Source organism: Acinonyx jubatus, chromosome C1 (assembly GCF_027475565.1).
Source record: "Acinonyx jubatus isolate Ajub_Pintada_27869175 chromosome C1, VMU_Ajub_asm_v1.0, whole genome shotgun sequence".
Lineage (NCBI taxonomy): Eukaryota > Metazoa > Chordata > Mammalia > Carnivora > Felidae > Acinonyx > Acinonyx jubatus.
The window spans coordinates 89,683,596-89,701,847 of record NC_069381.1 but is presented as its reverse complement, the minus strand read 5'-3'; the positions used below and the strand labels follow the sequence as shown (position 1 = coordinate 89,701,847).

General features: G+C 35.7%; 1 long non-coding RNA gene across 2 annotated transcripts in view; it reads left to right on the top strand.

Moving 5' to 3' along the window:
* The window catches only part of LOC113599221 (uncharacterized), an 84,552-nt gene that overhangs the window by 54,003 nt on the left and 12,297 nt on the right, over positions 1–18,252 (top strand). The gene's annotated exons all lie outside the window — the stretch shown is intronic.

The window sequence follows — 18,252 nt, the reverse complement described above, 5'->3', positions numbered from 1 at the left end:
GCTTCTCATTCTTTCATTTTTTCTGCATTTTTGTTATTCTGGAATATAACTGATATAGGGAAATGAGCATGAATGTTTGATTCTTTCTCTTCATTTACTGATTTTAAGAATATTGGCTTGGTGCATATCATGGTCATCCCATGGGAAATGGGCTCAACTCCCTACTCATAATTTGATTTAATGTTGAGACTGATAATGCCACAAATGTGTCAAGAGGGTATGAAGAGTTTGTTATTCAGTCTTTCTGAGGAGAGCAGAGCAAGCTCTCAAGCAGGTCTGAAAATAGCTTTAGGGAGAGCAAGGAGGGCGTGACTGGCTTTGAGTTCTGTTGCGGTTTGGGAGTGGGGCTGAAGTGAGGTAAAGAGTGAGTAAAGAGGCTGGGGCTTGCCTGGTGTAAGCGTTGCAGGAAGGGACACCTGGGCTTGCTCAGAAGCGGGACAAAAGAAGAAGGCATGTGTGGGGGGAAGAGTAGGATTTGAAAACTGTGAATAATCAAAACTAAAAGAATAGAATCAGACTCTTTACTACCATTCACCTTTGATATTTGACTGACAATTGAAATATATCATGTTTTATTTAATTACATTTGAACTTATTCCAGCCAGGTCTGGCATTTATGAGGTCTGAAACCTGAGACTGCTAAGGGAGGTGAAATTTCTACTGAATGCCTTATTCAAGAACCCAATATTGTATATTCTGAGAAGTGAAATGAGTGTCTTTACTTCTTTTCTAAATAGGTCTTGTATAATACATTTCAATCCTTGAAGGCTCTGTTTTAATTTACATTGGACCACATTAATTATTTTTGACCAGGGGGTACATAGAATCCAATTTTATCAAGCTGATTGTAAGTTCTAAAGATTAATTTTATTTAAATTTATCACTTGCTGGATCTGAGTGCCCATGCCCATCCTGAAATATTTTAGGACAATGGGTGCTATGGCTATAGAGAATTTAGGCATGCAATACTTCTGATGGCCAAGGTGAATCTTACCTGTTTGTCCTGTATTCTATGTATGGTGACTACCCTGACTGTATACAGTATACATTATTGAAACTTATTGGGTTCTCAGGTGTAACTATAATTTGAATCCCAGTATAAATTAAGGTATGAAGATTTGTCAACTTGTAAATTTCATCATATGTTACAATTAACCCAGAACCTATGCTATGAAGACACAAAAGCCAATCAACATGCTTTTATATTGGGAGGAGGAGGATTTTTTAAAAATGAACTTTATCTATTTATTTGAGAGATGGGAGAGAGAGAGAGAGAGAGAGAGAGAGAGAGAGAGAGAGAGAGAGAGAATGCATGCAAGTGGGGGAGAGGGGCAGAGGGAGAGACAGAGAGAGTATTAAGTAAGCTCCATACTTACTGTGGAGCCCAACATGAGGCTTGATCTTATGACTGTGAGATCATGACTTGAGCCAAAATCAAGAGATGGACGCTTAACTCACTGAACCACCCAGGAGCCCCTATATAAACTTTATTTTAAAATTTTTTAACATTTATTTATGTTTGAGAGAAAGAGAGACAGGGCATGAGCAGGGGAGGGGCAGAGAGAGACAGAGACACAGAATCTGAAGCAGGCTCCAGGCTCTGAGCTGTCAGCACAGAGCCCAATGCAGGGCTCCAACTCACAAACCATGAGATCATCATCTTAGCTGAAGTCCAAGGCTTAACTGACTGAGCCACCCAGGCACCCCTTAAGCTTTATTTTTTAAAGCAGAATTAAACATAAGCCACAAGATTTCCTACTTCTCCTCCCCCAACACATGCATAGCCTCCCCCATTATCAATATCCCCTACCAGAGTGGTGCATATGTTAAATGATGAACCTATATTGATACATCTTTATCATTCAAAGTCCGTAGTTTATGTTTAATGTTGTATATTCTATGGGCTTTGGCAAATGTCTAATGACATGTACTGCTATTATAGTATCATACAGACTAGTTTTACTACCCTAAAAATTATCTGTGCTCTGTCAGTCCTTTCCTACTCACCACCCAACTCCTGGCAACCACTAACCTTTAAAACGTTTCCATATTTTTGCCTTTTCCAGAAGGTCTTATAGTTGGAATCATACAGCATGTCAGCCTTATCAGACTGGCTTCTTTCACTTAATAATATGCACTTAAGATTTCTCTATGTCTTTTCATGGCTTAATAGTTCATTTTTATCACTAAGTAATATTCTGTTGTTTGGATCTACCACAATTTATTTACCTTCTCACCTACTGAAGGACATCTTGATGGCTTCCAAGTTTTGGCAATTATGAATAAAGCTGCTATAAACCTCCATTGCAAATTTTTATGGATAAGTTTTTAACTCCTGTAGATAAATACCAAGAATCACACTTGTTGCACAGTATGTTAAGAGTATGTTTAATTTTGTAAGAAATTGTCAAGCTGTCTTTCAAAGTGGCTATACCATTTTGTATTCCCACCAGCAATGAGTGAGAGATCCTGTTCCTCCACATCCTCACCAGCATTGGTGTTGTCAGTGTTTTTGATTTTGGCCATTCTAATAGGTGGACTGTGGTATATCATTATTGTCTTAATTTTCAATTCCCTAAGGACATATTATGTTGAGCATATTTTTGTATGCTCTTCCTTGGTGAGGCACTGCTTGGAACTTTGGCCCATTTTTTTAGTTGGGTTGTTTATTTTCTTATTGTTAAGTTTTAAGAGTTCTTGGTATATTTTGGATAATAGTCCTTTATCGGATGTGTCTTGAACAAATATTTTCTACCAATATGTAGCTTGCCTTCTCATTCTTCTGACAGTGTGTTTTGCATAGCAGAAGTTTTTGATATTAATGAAGTCCAGCTTATTTATTTTTTCTTTCATGCATCTAACATTTTTCCTTCATTTTTCAAAAAAGTCATCGCCATACCCAGGTTTTCTTATCATTTTGAAGTTTTATAGTTTTATATTTCACATTTAGGTATAAGATCCATTTTGACTTAATTTTAACAAAGAATAGAAGTTCTGTGCCTAAGCTTTTTTTATTTGTTTGTTTGTTTTGTTTTGCATATGGAGGTCCTGTTGTTTCAGCACCATTTATTGAAAAGACTGTCTTTGCTCCAATATATTGCCTTTGTTCCTTTGTCAAAGCTGACAGATATTAAGACTCTATTTGTGTGGGTCAATTTCTGTGCTCTCTATTCTGTTCCATTGATCTATGTTGGCAATTCTTTTGCTAATTCTTTTGCTAACAGTCTTATCTTGGTTACTGGGGTTTTATAGTAAATATTGAAGTTGGGTAGTGTCAGTCTTCCAACTTTGTTCTTCTCTTTCAAAATTGTGTTGAGTATTCTGGCTCTTTTGTCTCTCCATATAAACTTTGGAATCAGTTTGTTGATGTCCACAAAATAACTTGCTGTGATTCTGAGATTACATTTAATTTGTAGATTCTGTGGGAAGACATCTTGACAGTATTGTCTTCTTACCTACGAAAGTGGAATATCTCTCCATCTACTTAGTTCTTCTTTGATTTATTTAATCAGAGTTTTATAGTTTTCCTCATATAGATTTTGTGCATAGTTTGTTAGATTTACTTTGAAATCTGTTTCATTTTGGGATGTTAATGTAAATAGTATTGTGTCTATGTTGATGATCATGTTGATTGCTAATAAACAGTTTTACTTCTTCCTTTCTTATCTAGATGACATTTATTTCTTTTTCTTATCTTAATGCAGTGGATAGAACTTCTGATACAATCTTGAATAAAAGGGATGAGAGTGGACATTCTTGCCTTTCAGTGTTTCACCATTAACTGTGATGTTATCTGTAGGTGTTTTGTAGGTGTTCTTTATCAGGCTGAGGAAGTTTCCTTCTATTCTCAATTTGCTGTCATTTTAAAAATCAGAAATAGATGGATTTTTGTCAAATGCTTTTTCTGCATCTATTGAGATGATGTTTTATTTATCTATTGCTGTCTAACAATAACATCACAAACTTAGCAGCTTAGAACAACACATATTTATTATCTCACAATTTGGGTGAATCAGGAGTATGGACCCTGCTGACTTAGTTTAGTCTTTTGCTTCAGAGGCTCACAAGACTGCAGTCAAAGTATCGGCCTGGGCTACTCTGATGTGAGGCTACAATCAGAAAGGATTGTATTCAAATTCAAATCCAAAGTCAAATGTTTGCTGGAAGTATTCAGTTGCTTGCAGGTTGGAGGACAGAAGCCCCCACTTTCTTGCTGGCTGTTAGCTGAAAGCTGCCATAAGCATCTCTCTGAGTGGCCCTCTCCCAATGGCAACAAACAAGACGACAGTTTCTTCTTTGAAGCCAGCAGCGAAGAGTGTCTGTTAACTGATATCACAATTTTATGTGATGTAATCATATACACATAATCACATACATCCTTTCATCTGTGCGACATTCTATACATTAGAATGAAGCCACAGATTCTGTTCACACTCAAAGGTAGGGAATTACACACAGGTGTGAAATGTCTTCTGGTCAGGATATTGGGAACCATCCTAGAATCTGCTCATCACAGATGGTCATATGGATGATTTTATTTTTAATCAGTTACCGTGATGAATTACACTGATTGCTCTCAAAAGTGAAATTAACCTTGTATTCCTGGGACTACTCTACTCCATTATGATTTATTATCCTTTTATGTATTATTATATTTGATTTGCTAAAATTGTGTTTAGAATTTGTACCTTGTGTAGTTTTTTCCATATTTCTGGTGTTTCAGATGCATGTGTGGGTTTATAGTTTTAAAATAATTCGAAATTTTGGACTTGTTGCAGGGGATTTTTTAATAACTCTCTGTCTCTGTCCTCTGCTTTTGGACTCCTGTTATATGTATATCACATCATGTGAATTTTCCCCACAGTTTACTAACACTGTGCTTATTCTTTTTATTTCTTTCGTTCCTCTGTGTTTTTCATTTTGGATAGTTTTATTGCTCTATCTCCATGTTCTGATCTGCTAATTATCCCTTCCAGTATTTTCTTCTCAACACTGTATTTTCATCTCTAGATGTTTACTTTGAGTCATTTAAATATTTCCTATTTTTGTACTTAATTTTTGGAACAAATAGAATACAGTTATTATAACGATTTTAGTGTCCTTGTCCATTAATTCTAACATTTGTGTCTGTTCTGGATCAGTTTTGATTTATCAATTTTTCTCTTCATTGTGAGTTATTTTCCCTGACTTCTTTGCAAGCTTATTATTACTTTTTAAAAAATTAGACTCCGGACGTTGTAGATCTTTCCTTGCTGTGCACTGGATATTTTTGTACTGCTCTAAATATTCTTGAGGTGTGTTCTGGAATGCGGTAAAATCACTTGAAACAGTTTCATCTTTTGGTCTTGTCTTTAAGATTTGTTGTATGGAAACAGAGCAGCATTTAGAACAGGACTAATTTTGCTTCACTACTGAGAAAAAATCTTTATGAGCACTCTGTTAAATGTGATGCTGCCCAGCTTGACTGGTGGGAACAGGCACTATTCCCAGCCTTCTGTGAGCTTTGGTACTGTCCCTTCTAGGCTAGCTCTTTCTTAGGCGTTAGGGCCTCAGTTTCCTCACACATTGTGGATCTCTGGAGTTTCTGCTCTCTGTGGCTCTTTTTACAGTGTTCCGTCCCGTGAATTTTAGCTTTTTTGGTGCCCTGGACTCACAAATCCATGATTTTACCTTAGGGAAACATTGTCTTCTGCCTGGGCTCCTCCCCACCACCCCTTGTCATGCCTTGGAAACTTCTCAAGACAGTAAGCTGGGACAATCTTCAGGATCATCTCATTTAAGTTCTATTCTTCAGGAATTTATATCCTTCATTGTCTGATGCCCATTGTCTTCAAAACCATTATTTTATGTATTTTATTCAGTTGTCTTATTGCTTCAGGCAGTAGGATAAATCCAATATGTTATTTGAACTTGGCTGGAAGCAGAAGCTTCATAGGTTCTTTTAATAACTAAATGAAATAGCATGTTAAAATATGTTTGAATATAAAATTCTCTACATATACTCATTATATATAGAACAATGTATAAAGTGTAAATATCATGTTATTACTCAAAAAGCAAGTATGAAATTCTATTTTAATATAGTTTTTTATTATAAAACCCACAATATACATATTGTAGATTATTTGGAAAATAGAAGCACAAAAAGAAATATTAAAATCACCTATAATCATACCACCCAAGGTATAATCACTGGTGATATTTTGCAATGTATGCTTCTAATGTATATTTTGTATATATCGGGATCCTTCTCCCCATAATTATGTAATGATATTTCTTTTGGTGATATGAACTATTTTTCAAAACATGATTTTCAATGGGTTGATGAAAATCTATTTATAGATCCACAATTCTTTATGTAACCATTATACTTTTGTGGGGTTATTTGGAGAATTTTGAAATTTTGTTATTATAAATAACATATTTTACATACATTTTTGTTCATAATTCTGATTATTTCTTTAAAAATTATTTTTAGATAGATAATTACCAATTCAGTTTTTGTTAGAAAGAAAGGAAACTGATAACTTTTGTTTGTAAAAGTTACTTCTGCCTCACCTTAGTAGATGGAATATTTTATCTTGTGGGGTTGGAGTTGATTGATGCTAAAGATCATTTTGCCATACTGCATTGTAACACTATAGGTATAAATAAACTTCATTTAGTCAAGACACTTCTCCGTATTCATGCTAGTTAATTGAAAAATCCTATAACCAGGAGGAAGATTCTGAAAGATTAATGAAGGTTGTCAAAGCAGCTAGCAGACAGTGATCCAGATGCTGAGATAATTTGTCCTGCTTCCTTTTCTACTTTCACCATATTAGAATAAGTACATCAGTGGAAAAGAGATGACTTCAGCAAAAAATACATATTAAAAGACTTGTGTGTCTATAATGAATGGAGTTATGATTTATGATCACACCATCGGTATTCAAATTCTGGCCTTTTCATTTATTAGTTATGCCAACTTATTAATCTTTTTGGGTCTCAGTTTTTGTTTCTGTAAAATGGGGGTAGTGTAGTACCTCAAATGGTTTTTAGGATTTTACTTTTTTTTTTGTCAATTAGATGTTCTAAATGTATAGCACTCAGAACACTGCTTGGCAAGTAGTGAAGACTTAAGATTTAGTAGATATTATTAGTATCCATCCTTTGTAATACTTTTATAAATAATTCACTTTTCTTTAGTAAATAATTGTGAAATCTATATGGATGAAGCAACTGATTATTTTCTAGTACTATAAAAAAGAGAGTATATATTATAATCTTATAAAATCCTTAGATTTTACTTAGTCTCCTTGTCATAGACTTTATTATGAATCAAAGACTTCTATATGGGAAATTGTAATTTCCTGTCTACAGTGAGAATCCCTTTTAAAGTATCTCTGACAGCTGATCTCACCACTCTCATCTGAGAATGAAAGCTGAGTTCCTTCTTGATGGTATGCTTCATTGTGGGGCCGTGTAGATTAGAACAAAATGTTGTTCATGCTATATATCCCTAATCTCTACTTTGGCCTTTAGGTTCCACTTTGAGCAAATCAATAACCTCAACTTTTATCTACACTATAGCTTAGTTTACACTCTCCAAGCAATTCGTTAGATTTACTTAATCCTTTTCTAATATGGATAAGATTTCCTTATCTATTACCACCATCTGGATCAACTTTTCCCTGAGAAAAGCAACCTAACTCCATAGATAGTTTTTAGCTTCATCATCAAGTAAAAATGACAGAAAACTTAAATTTAGCTACAGAAGGCTTAAAATTGATCTATTAAAGAGACATTCTATTAAAATTATATATTCTTCATGTAAGTGAAATAGAGACTTATCATGGGTATAATTAGTTAATATTCATGCATTTGTATTTTTGAATAGTCATTTTCAATTCCATAGTGATATATTTTATCACTAAATCTATTTTAAAAACTGAATTTTGTTTCTTGGAAATTGTTTTTTCTTTCAACAACATAAAATACTGGAACAAAAAATTTCTTTAAAAATCAAATTCTTGCTACACACACAAGATGTTATATATGAACCTAATGGTATCCACAAATCAAAAACCTATTATAGATACACAAAAAATAAAGAGAAATGAATCCAAGCATAACACTAAAGAAAGCCATCAAACCACAAGAGAAGAGAGCAAGCGAAGAACAGAACAGAGAAAAAAACCCACAAAAACAACCATAAAACAAGTAACAAGATAGTAATAATTACATACCTATCAATAATTACTTTAAATGTAAATGGACTAAATGCTCTAATCAAAAGACAGAGGGTGACTGAATGGATATAGAAGAAAGACCCAGCTATAGGCTGCCTACAAGAGACTCACTTCCCTCCTATTCTTTAATCTTTTTTCAAATATTTAATTACTTGACTTCAAGGTTCTTTTCCCACACATCTTTTATAATAAATGTTAGCCTCTTCAACTTCTACTTTTTATGGACTCAACATACTTACTCTGAACATCTCAATTTCATTTCTACAAACTTGGAACCTTGTCATCACTTACATTTCTGCACCTTTCTTTAACCTACACCTATGGCTCACCTATTTCCTCTTTTCCATTAGACCTTTTTTTTTTTTTTTTGGTTTTCATTGCATCTACTATATCTCTGTTCATATTTTGCTCTGTACCATCTGAATTCCATAATCAGCCATAGTAAATGTATTCTAACCTCCTCAACCATCTACCTTCAGGACTTTCCTATTAAGTAATAAACCCCACATTCATTTTCTTTATCCCTAATCCCATTTGGTCAGACAATGAATGTTGAGAGGTTTTTGTTTTTGTTTTTGTTTTTGTTTTTTTGAGTGTAATATGTACTTATATTTTTACTCTCAATCTCAGCAATGAGATGAAGGACATATCATTTTTTTCATATGCTTTATCTCCTACCCAGGAGGAGTGGGACATGACATTGAAAGGGTATGCCAATTGCCAGTCATATATTTGACATTATTTACATGCAAAAATCTACCACTACAATGCAGATACAAGATAATACCAGTACCTACAATGTTCCATTGTGCTCCTTTCTGGTCAGTCTCCATCATCTATGCTTGGCGCTTAAAAATCTTCTTTCTGTCCTGTGAGATACTATATTTTCCTTTTTCTACATAAAATTCCTTATAATTCCATATAAGTGGAATGTAACCTTTGTGTATGGCTTCATTTACTTAGCACAAACGTTTGAGATTCATTCATATTGCTGCATGTGTCAGTGACTAATTCCTTGTTAGGAATTAGTGCTGAAAGGCATTCCATTGTATATATCACAATTTGTTTATCCGTTAACCAGTAACTACATGTTTGGATTGCTTCCAGTTTTTGACTCTTATAAATAAAGTTTCTGTGAATATCTACAAAAAGTCAATTTTAGAATATTTAGATACAGATAATGTTATATGTCTTATACTCGGTGCCATGAAATTATAATAGTAGATCTAGGAATAAACCAATTTGATTCTCTTATTTCTTATAGCATCTACCTATTTTGGTTTTTAAACAATTAGTATTAGTCTCTTTGTTCACTTGGAGTTGGAAAAAAATCATTGCAAATTTTTTAAATTATCTAAGCCAATCCATTCATTTTACAGATGAAAAAAATGGAGGCTCACAGGAGTTACATCACTTGTCCAATGCCATCCAGCTCTTTGGAAGCAGAACATAAATCAGAAATTAGATTTGACACATACAGTTATCACTAATATTTTAGAGAAGATTTTGTTTTCAAATAGCTTGTTTGTAGCTATTCCATAATAATTTTAAATTATTTTCAAGTTAATGAATCTTAAGTACTACTAATTCCTCAGCCTTAAAGGGGTACTCCAAGAAAGCCTAAGAAATTGTTTCCCTACACATAATACTCTTAACAGGGAAGAGAGATGTACAAGTAAAATAATTAAGAAGGACTTTGAGGTAAAATATAGTGGCAGATGGAACTGGGATGTGGTAGGTTGAAGTGAGGATTAGTTGTAGAGAAAGGTGAGGATGATAGAGCAATCAACTTAAATTAAAGCAGTTGTTAGAGAAACCTTTGGGAAAAAGTTTGAATATTAATGGATGCATCTAACCACCAGCCTTTTTCTTATCCTCCTGGTGCTATGGAATAGAGCTGGAGGAAAACACCAAATAGGAGAAATGAGGTAATTATTTACTCTTTGACTCTAAGCTCAGCTGTAGATCAAGTTCCCAGCAATCTCTTAGATTCCAATCAACTTTTTTCTGCAGGTGCAATCGAGTGCTTTTCCAAACTTTTCTACACTCAGACCCCCAATTTTACACACCTCTCACAGTTGATTGATGCTGAAGGTTAGTTTTGCGGTTTGGATTGTTATAACTACAGGTGTAAATGCACTTCAGCTAGAAAGAACAACACTGTATTCACACTAGCTAATTGAAGCGTTCATAAGCATTAGGAAGAATCTGAAGGACTAAGAAGGAATATATTCCTTTCATTTAATCCCAAGTAGGTGACACCGCCAGGACAGAACTCTTCACTTGCTGCCTTTTTGCCCCATCACTACCATTTGTTTTCTTTAACTTCATCTGTCTCTTACACCTCCTCTCTCATTGCAGAGGATGAAGTAATCCTTTTTGTCTAAAGTGAATCCATCTACTTGCTTTTGAAAGCTGCTTCAAGGATCCAGACCCATTAATTATTTTCTCTCTTTCCTATGTTTTTAATTTCTTATTCTTTACTGGCTTCTTTGTACTACATTTGCTCAATGCTTTCTCAGTTTTATAAGGGAAAATAAATCTCCATCAAGCCTGTTTGCTTTCTATCTAATGCTGAGCTCTTTCCTTCCATAGTCAATTTTCAAGTTACAAACTCTGCATCCTTAGCAAATAGTCACTGTGTTTTAAAATAACTTTATTAAGATATAATTTACATGCCAGAAAATTTACCTATTTTAAGTGTATGGTTCTGTGAGTTTTAATAAGTATATTGAGATGTGCAACCATTATCACATTCTAGTTTTAGAACACTTCCATCATCCCCCACCCCCACAAATTTCTCTCATGCCCTTTAGAGTTAACCCCATTCTCACTCCCAACCCTAGACACCACTGATCTGATTCTGTCTTCATAGTTTTGTATTTTCTAGAAATTTAAAATAATTGGATTTGTATAATAAGTAGTTTTGGTATCTAGGTTACCTTGGATAGCATAGTGTTGTTAGGTTCTTTTGTGTTTTTACATGTATCACTTTTGTGTTCCTTTTTATTTCTGGGTGGTGTTTTATTATACAGATACACCACAGTTTGTTTGTTTATTTATTGATAGACATTAGATTGTTTCCAGGTTTTGGCTATGACAAATAATACTTCTATAATCATTCATGTACAAGTCTTTATCTGGTCATATGCTTTCATTTACTTTGGAAGATACCTAGGAGAGGAATTGCTGCATTGTATGCTAAGTGTATGCTAACTTTTTAAAGAAACTAACAAACTTTTTCCAAAGTGCTTGTAAAATTTTTACATTCCTACCAGCGGGTATGAGAATTTCAGTGTCTCCATATTCTTTCTGACATTTAGAAAGCCCTTTTGATTATATCCATTCTAGTGGGTGTTTAGGTATTTTTTTTGAGTGTGTGGTTTTAATTTGCATTTTCCTAATTACTAATAATGTTGAGAATTATTTCATGTGTATATCTGTCATTTGTATATCTAATTTGGAGAAGTAATTATTCAAATCTTTTGTCAGTTTTTGCTATTGGGTTGTCTTCTTTCTATTGAGTTGTAAGTTTTTATATACAGTAAAATCTTGGATTGCAAGTAACTTGTTCTGCAAGACAAGCAAACATTTCTAATAAGTTTTAACTTGATAAATGAGCAATGTCTTGCAATATGATTAGTACGTGATGCTGAACATCACATGATCACAACTGAGCCAATGGTCCTTGAAATTTGCTTTGATGTACAAGTGCTTTGGATTACAAGCATATTTCTGGAATGAATTATGCTCACAAACCAAGTTGTTGGATCACGAACACAACACAGCTTTAACATTTCTATGATTTGCAAATACTTTCTCCAAATCTATGGCTTGCTTTTCAATTTTTTCAACATTATATTTAGAAGAACATAAGTTCTTAATTTGGATTTATAAAAATTATAAAATGTTTATTTTAAAGATTGTGATTTTTGTTGTCATGTTTATGAAATTTTGCCTAACCCAATGTCACCAAGATTTTATCCTTTGTTTTGTTCTAAAAGTTTTCTAGTTTTAGGTTTTACATTCAAGTATATGATCCATTTTGAATTATTTTTTGTATATGGTGTAAGGAATGGACCAAAATTTATTTTACTGTATAGAATATCTAATTTGAAACAATTTATAGAAATCTGTATTTTTTCCCCTGACACCTGTACTTTGAAAGGAAGTTTCAGTGCACAGCTAATTCTTAAGGAGAAATTATGTTCCCTCTTCTTTAGGGTAAAATATCTATAAAATTATTTGGAATTTTTCTGCATGAACATTTTATCTGTTTCCCCCATTACTAATTTATTTAATCATTCATTTATATCACTATAGACTCATGAATATTTATTTTATACCCTGGGTTACAATCCATTACTGTTTTATTTCCTTCTTTTAATATGCCAATTATGGACAAGTTACACTTTTGGAAATTGTCTTGTATTTCCTAGATGCCTGTTCTATTTTTTTAAGTTCTTTTATTTTCTTTTCATTTCAGTTTGGAAAATTTCTGATGACTTATCACAGTCACTGATTCTTTCCTCATTTGTGTTGCATCTGCTGATGAGACAATCAAAATCATCCTTCTTTTTTGTTAAATGTTACTGATTTCTCACATTTTCTTTTGTTTTTTTCCTAATTTTTATTTATTTATTTAAAAAAATTTTTTTTTCAACGTTTATTTATTTTTTGTTGGGACAGAGAGAGACAGAGCATGAACGGGGGAGGGGCAGAGAGAGAAGGAGACAAAGAATCTGAAACAGGCTCCAGGCTCTGAGCCATCAGCCCAGAGCCCGACGCGGGGCTCAAACTCCCAGACCGCGAGATCGTGACCTGGCTGAAGTCGGACGCTTCACCGACTGCGCCACCCAGGCGCCCCTTTCCTAATTTTTTAACAAAAATTTTAAAAAATGTTAATTTATTTGTTTTTGAGAGAGAGAAAGACAGAACACAAGCGGAGGAGGAGCAGAGAGAGAAGGGGACACAGAATCTGAAGCAGGCTCCAGGCTCTGAGCTATCAGCACAGAGCCCAATGCAGGGCTCCAACCCACAAACTGTGACATCATGACCTGAGCTGAAGTCAAACACTTAACTGAACGAACCACCCAGGCACCCCTATTTTGGTTCTTTCCTAAGAGTTTTCATCTCTTACATTGGCCAGACGTTTGTTTTCTTTTACCACTAGATTAACATATTACTCATTAAGTTCTCCTTGTGATGATTCCAATATCTGTGTCATATCAAGCCTGGTTCTGATGACTGCTTTGTCTCTTCATTCTGTAGTTTTTATTGCATTTGCCATGCCTTGTACATTTTTGTTAAAAGCTGTCCATCTTGTATTAGGTAACAGGAATTGAAGCAACTAGGTCTTTCATATGAAGACATCTGGCTAGAAGTCTGGCTAGCTAGAAGCGGGTGTGTTAATGTTTCCTGTAACTATAGATGTCATAGGCTTCACCTTCTCTAGTGTCCTGCTTTTGTCTCCCTTCTTGACTTTGGGATTTCCTAATATCTCCTCCTTAGAGAGTTTGTGTCTTGTAGTTCTTCCAGCTGTAATTCACTGTCATTATACTGGATCCCTGCTGGTATGATGTTGGAGTGTGGGGAGAGAGGCATTCCATAATCTTCCAATTAAAGCTCAGGGTTGTAATGGATTTGTGTCTTAGGTTTATGACGTTTCCAAGTATTTCTCCAGTGGTATAGTATTTTTTAATTTATTTTTCCTTTTGTTGCTATCTACTCTCTTGAAATCTTGACTCCTGTTGAGTACCTTTTTCTCTTTTTTTTCTGAGAAAGGCTAGAATAGGCCTGGGGTAGAAAAGTATCCTTCCTCCAACTGGGATAGGCTTTGGCCAAATATTTTCCTCTGGAGAGGAGTTTGTTCTGATGAGGTTCTGGACATAGTTCATGAAGATTATTAGTACCCCTGCCTGAGGTATAAGATCAAAAACTAATTTATGTCCTTTCTTGGCAACTGGCAAAACCAGGAGGGCCTTGAATGGCCTAACCCAATTTGCCCTCTCTTTAAAGGTAGCTGGGATTTGTTTTAATCAGACATGGTGAGACATGCTGTCACCAACATGAGTGTCCTTCAGGAAGAAGCCTGTATACTCACAGATCCCTAGAAACAGGAGGCACTGCACACAACTCTGCACTCATGTGGAAGCACTAGGGTTGATCAGCAGACAGAGGGAGCAAGGGGAGGAATGTAGACAAGGGAGAAACAGGCAGGGCAGGGTAAACAGGCTTAGATTTGACTAGTTGGAATAATTACAATAGGCTTGGGGGTATCGAGCCTATCCTTAGTTGTCTGGCACCTGATCCTGGGGTGACTAGAGCTAGGGAATAATGGCCTGAAGTATAAGCATTTAACAAATTCAGAGAGCTGTGGGCTTTGAATGTGTTGGTTTGCATATAAAAGGTACACTCCCAGGCAAGTCCTTTACTATCTGTAGGAATTGGCTAGCCCTAGGAGGGACAGTGTCTCCAGGATCAGCAGGGCCCAGGTGTCAAAGCATCCAGTACAGAAACTAGAAAACCTGATTATATCCTCCTCACTCTGCTCCCTTGGATAAAATCCCCTACCCAACAACCCTCCCTATCAAACGGATCACATGCTGTTCCTGTTTATCTGGAGTAGTGGGTTTCAGTTCCCTGACAGCTCACAGACTTAATGAAACAAGCCAATTACATCCTTATGTAGAAACTCAGGGTCACTGCACCCTTTTACTCCTACAAAGCTGCCTCCTACAGCCCTTGATTTTTCACTCTTTTCCCAAGTGAAACTCCCATGAATTCCTACATTGCATGTGGTGTTCTCTACTCTTGGATTGTGAGAATATGTGACTAATAAATTGCAGTAAAATTCATATGTCAAGTGTCAGCTGTTGCGTGTTTGGCTATCCCCATAATCCTAGAGTGGAATCTCTCCCTCACCATGACTGGTTCAGGGAGAAATCTTTTTTTTAACATTTATTTATTTTTGAGAGAGAGACAGAGCGCAAGCGGGACAGGGACAGAGAGAAAGGGAGACACAGAATCCAAAGCAGGCTCCAGGCTCTGAGCTGTCAGCACAGAACCCTACATGGGGCTCGAACTCACAAATCGTGAGATCACGACCTGAGCTGAAGTCGGGCGCTCAACCGACTGAGCCATGTAGCCACTCCTCAGGTAGAAATCTTTACTGGACCATCACCTGGAAGGAGTGCCCACGATATTATGTGTTATGCCCAGAATTCGTGATCCCCAAAGACCACCAGGGAGCCGAGTCCGATGCAAAAGCAAAAGAGCCTTTATTGGAGCTAGCTGGAGCTCAATCCCCTACCTGCACCTACGCAGCGGTGAGATGCTGGGGAGAGAGAACAAGTTTCAAAAGGACAAAGGTTTTACTGGGGCCCAGGGGCAGTTGGTGAGGTAATGGCTGTGGTCTCAGCTGATTGGCTGGGAAGGGTCCGAGTCCTGTTAGGCAGGTGAGCCGGAGGTTACTCAAGGGGAGGAGGCGTGGTCAAGGTGAAGGACACAGAACAAGATGGAGTCAGCCGGCGTAGGCCCGCCCTCTCATTATGGACGTTCCCAGGGGTTTCTCACACTCATGCTAGTCCATTGTCATCTTCCAGCAATTTTCCAAAATTACTTTTTAAGTGTTCCTATCAGTTTATGTCTCCAGTGGCTTCTACTTCAGATAAATATATCTGGTATCTCTCTTCCTAAATGATCCTTCTCTCCCAATTTTGAGGTAATGATTTTCCCTGAAACCTCAGTTCTCTGGTAAGTTCAACAAAAGTTATTTATTTTTAGTTTGTCCAATTTTTTGGTTGTAAGAATAAGAGTGATGAATTGTAAGCTTTTACATGTTGGAGCTGAAACCAGAAGTCCTAATCCATTCATTTTTTTCTCCTACTATAATCTCATTTGTTTGCCAATGAAATTTCTCTTAGCAAAATTATATAACTATCTTCATTTTTAAATGTAATGGGCATATTTCTCTCCTTATATTAATCTCTTTGTGACATTTATTATTTCTTTTAAGTTTTTTGTTTATTTAAGTAATCTCTACCTCCAATGTGGGGCTTGAACCCATGACCTTTAGATGAAGAGTCTTCTGACTAAGCCAGCCAGGTGCCCATCTTTGTGACATAATTGTTGATTAATTCTTCCTTCTTGTAATGATTGCCTGGCTGAATTTTTAAAATACCATGATTATGTTTTTCCTCTTCCAGGTTCTGCCATTATCTGTTCTTTAAATGTTGAGTGTTTTCCAGATTCCATCTTCAGTTTCTGTTACTTCTCATATTCTCCTTGGGTGACATCCACCCGTTTTTCTTTTTTTACTGAAGTATAATTAATATAGAATGTTAGTTTTGAGTGTATGACATAGTGATTTGACAGTTCTATATATTACAAACTGCCCCAGTGACAGGTGTAGTCACCATTTGTCACCATATAATATTATTATAATATTATTGACTATATTCTCTATGTTGTACTTTTCATGCCTGTGACTTATTTATTTTATAACTGGAAGTTTTTACTTCTTAATCCCCTTTATTTTTCTCATTCCCCCCCCTCCCCCCACCCTGCCTACTTTCTCTCTAGCAATCACCAGTTTGCTCTCTGTATTTATGAGTCTGTTTTTTTTTTTAATGTTTATTTGAGTATAGATGACATACATTGTTACATTAATTTCAGGTGTACAACATAGTGATCCAACATCTCTATGTGTTATGCTATGCTCACCACAAGTCTCGCTACCATCTATCACCGCACAATGCTATTACAATATCATTGACTGTATTCCCTATCAGACAGACCTTTACTTCTGCTCAGATCTCTCTATTGTCCTGCTATTCTAAACATTTCCATGTAAATGTCCACCTTTTATTCCCATGACATATTCATTCCATAAATGGAAGCCTTATCTCCCACTCCCCTTCTCCCATTTTGTCCATCCCTCTACCCCTCTTCCCACTGGCAATAGTTTGTTCTCTACATTTATAGATTTGATTCTGCATGTTGTTTGTGTATTCACTTGTTTTGCTTTTAAGATTCCACATATGAGTGAAATCACATGATATTTGTCTTTCTCAGTCTGATTTATTTCACTTTGCATAATACCCTCTAGGTCCATCCATGCTGTCCCAAGTGACAAGATCTCATCCCTTTTTTATGGATGCATAATATTCCATTGTATATCTATACCATGTGTTCTTTATTTATCCACCAATGGGCACTTAGGTTGCTTCCATATCTTGGCTATTATAAATAATGCTGCAACAAACATCGGAGTGTATATATCTTTTTGAATTAGTGTTTCTGTTTTCTTTGGGTAAATATCCAGTAGTGGAATTATTGGATCATATAGTATTTCTATTTTTAATTTTTTGAGGAACCTCTATACTGGTTTCCACAGTAGCTACACCAATTTTCATTCCCATGAACATAAGGTTTCCTTTTGTCTACATCCTCGCCAACAGTTGTTATTTCTTGTGTTTTTGATTTTAGCCATTCTGCCAGGTGTAAGGTGGTACCTCATTATGGTTTGTGTTTATTGTTTTTCCACTTGTTTAGCTTACTAATATTCCACGTATAAGTGAAATCATATCTTTCTTCCTCCCTTTTTTTATTAGCTCTTCAACTTTAATCACTCCTAAGATCACCTTTCTCTTAATCCCTTTACTTCTGCTCAGATCTCTCCATTGTTCTGCTATTCTGGACATCTCCACTTAAATGTCCAATATGTCAGATTTGACACATCTCAACATAAAGCAACCATCAATTTTATATACTGACCACCCCAAACCTGATATTTTCTTATATTTCTATGTCTGTGAAAGGCTCCACTAGGCATTAATCACACAAATCATAAACCTCAAATGTTATTTCACTTTTTCCTTGTCATCTTCAGGTCAGTAACATCTGGAAAATGTGTTTTCTGCTCTCCAAATCCACAGCCACTAATCTTGTCTCCTACTATTCTTCTGCTAAGTCAGTGGGTCACAAACTTTAGTGTGCATCAATTGCACCACCATCTCCT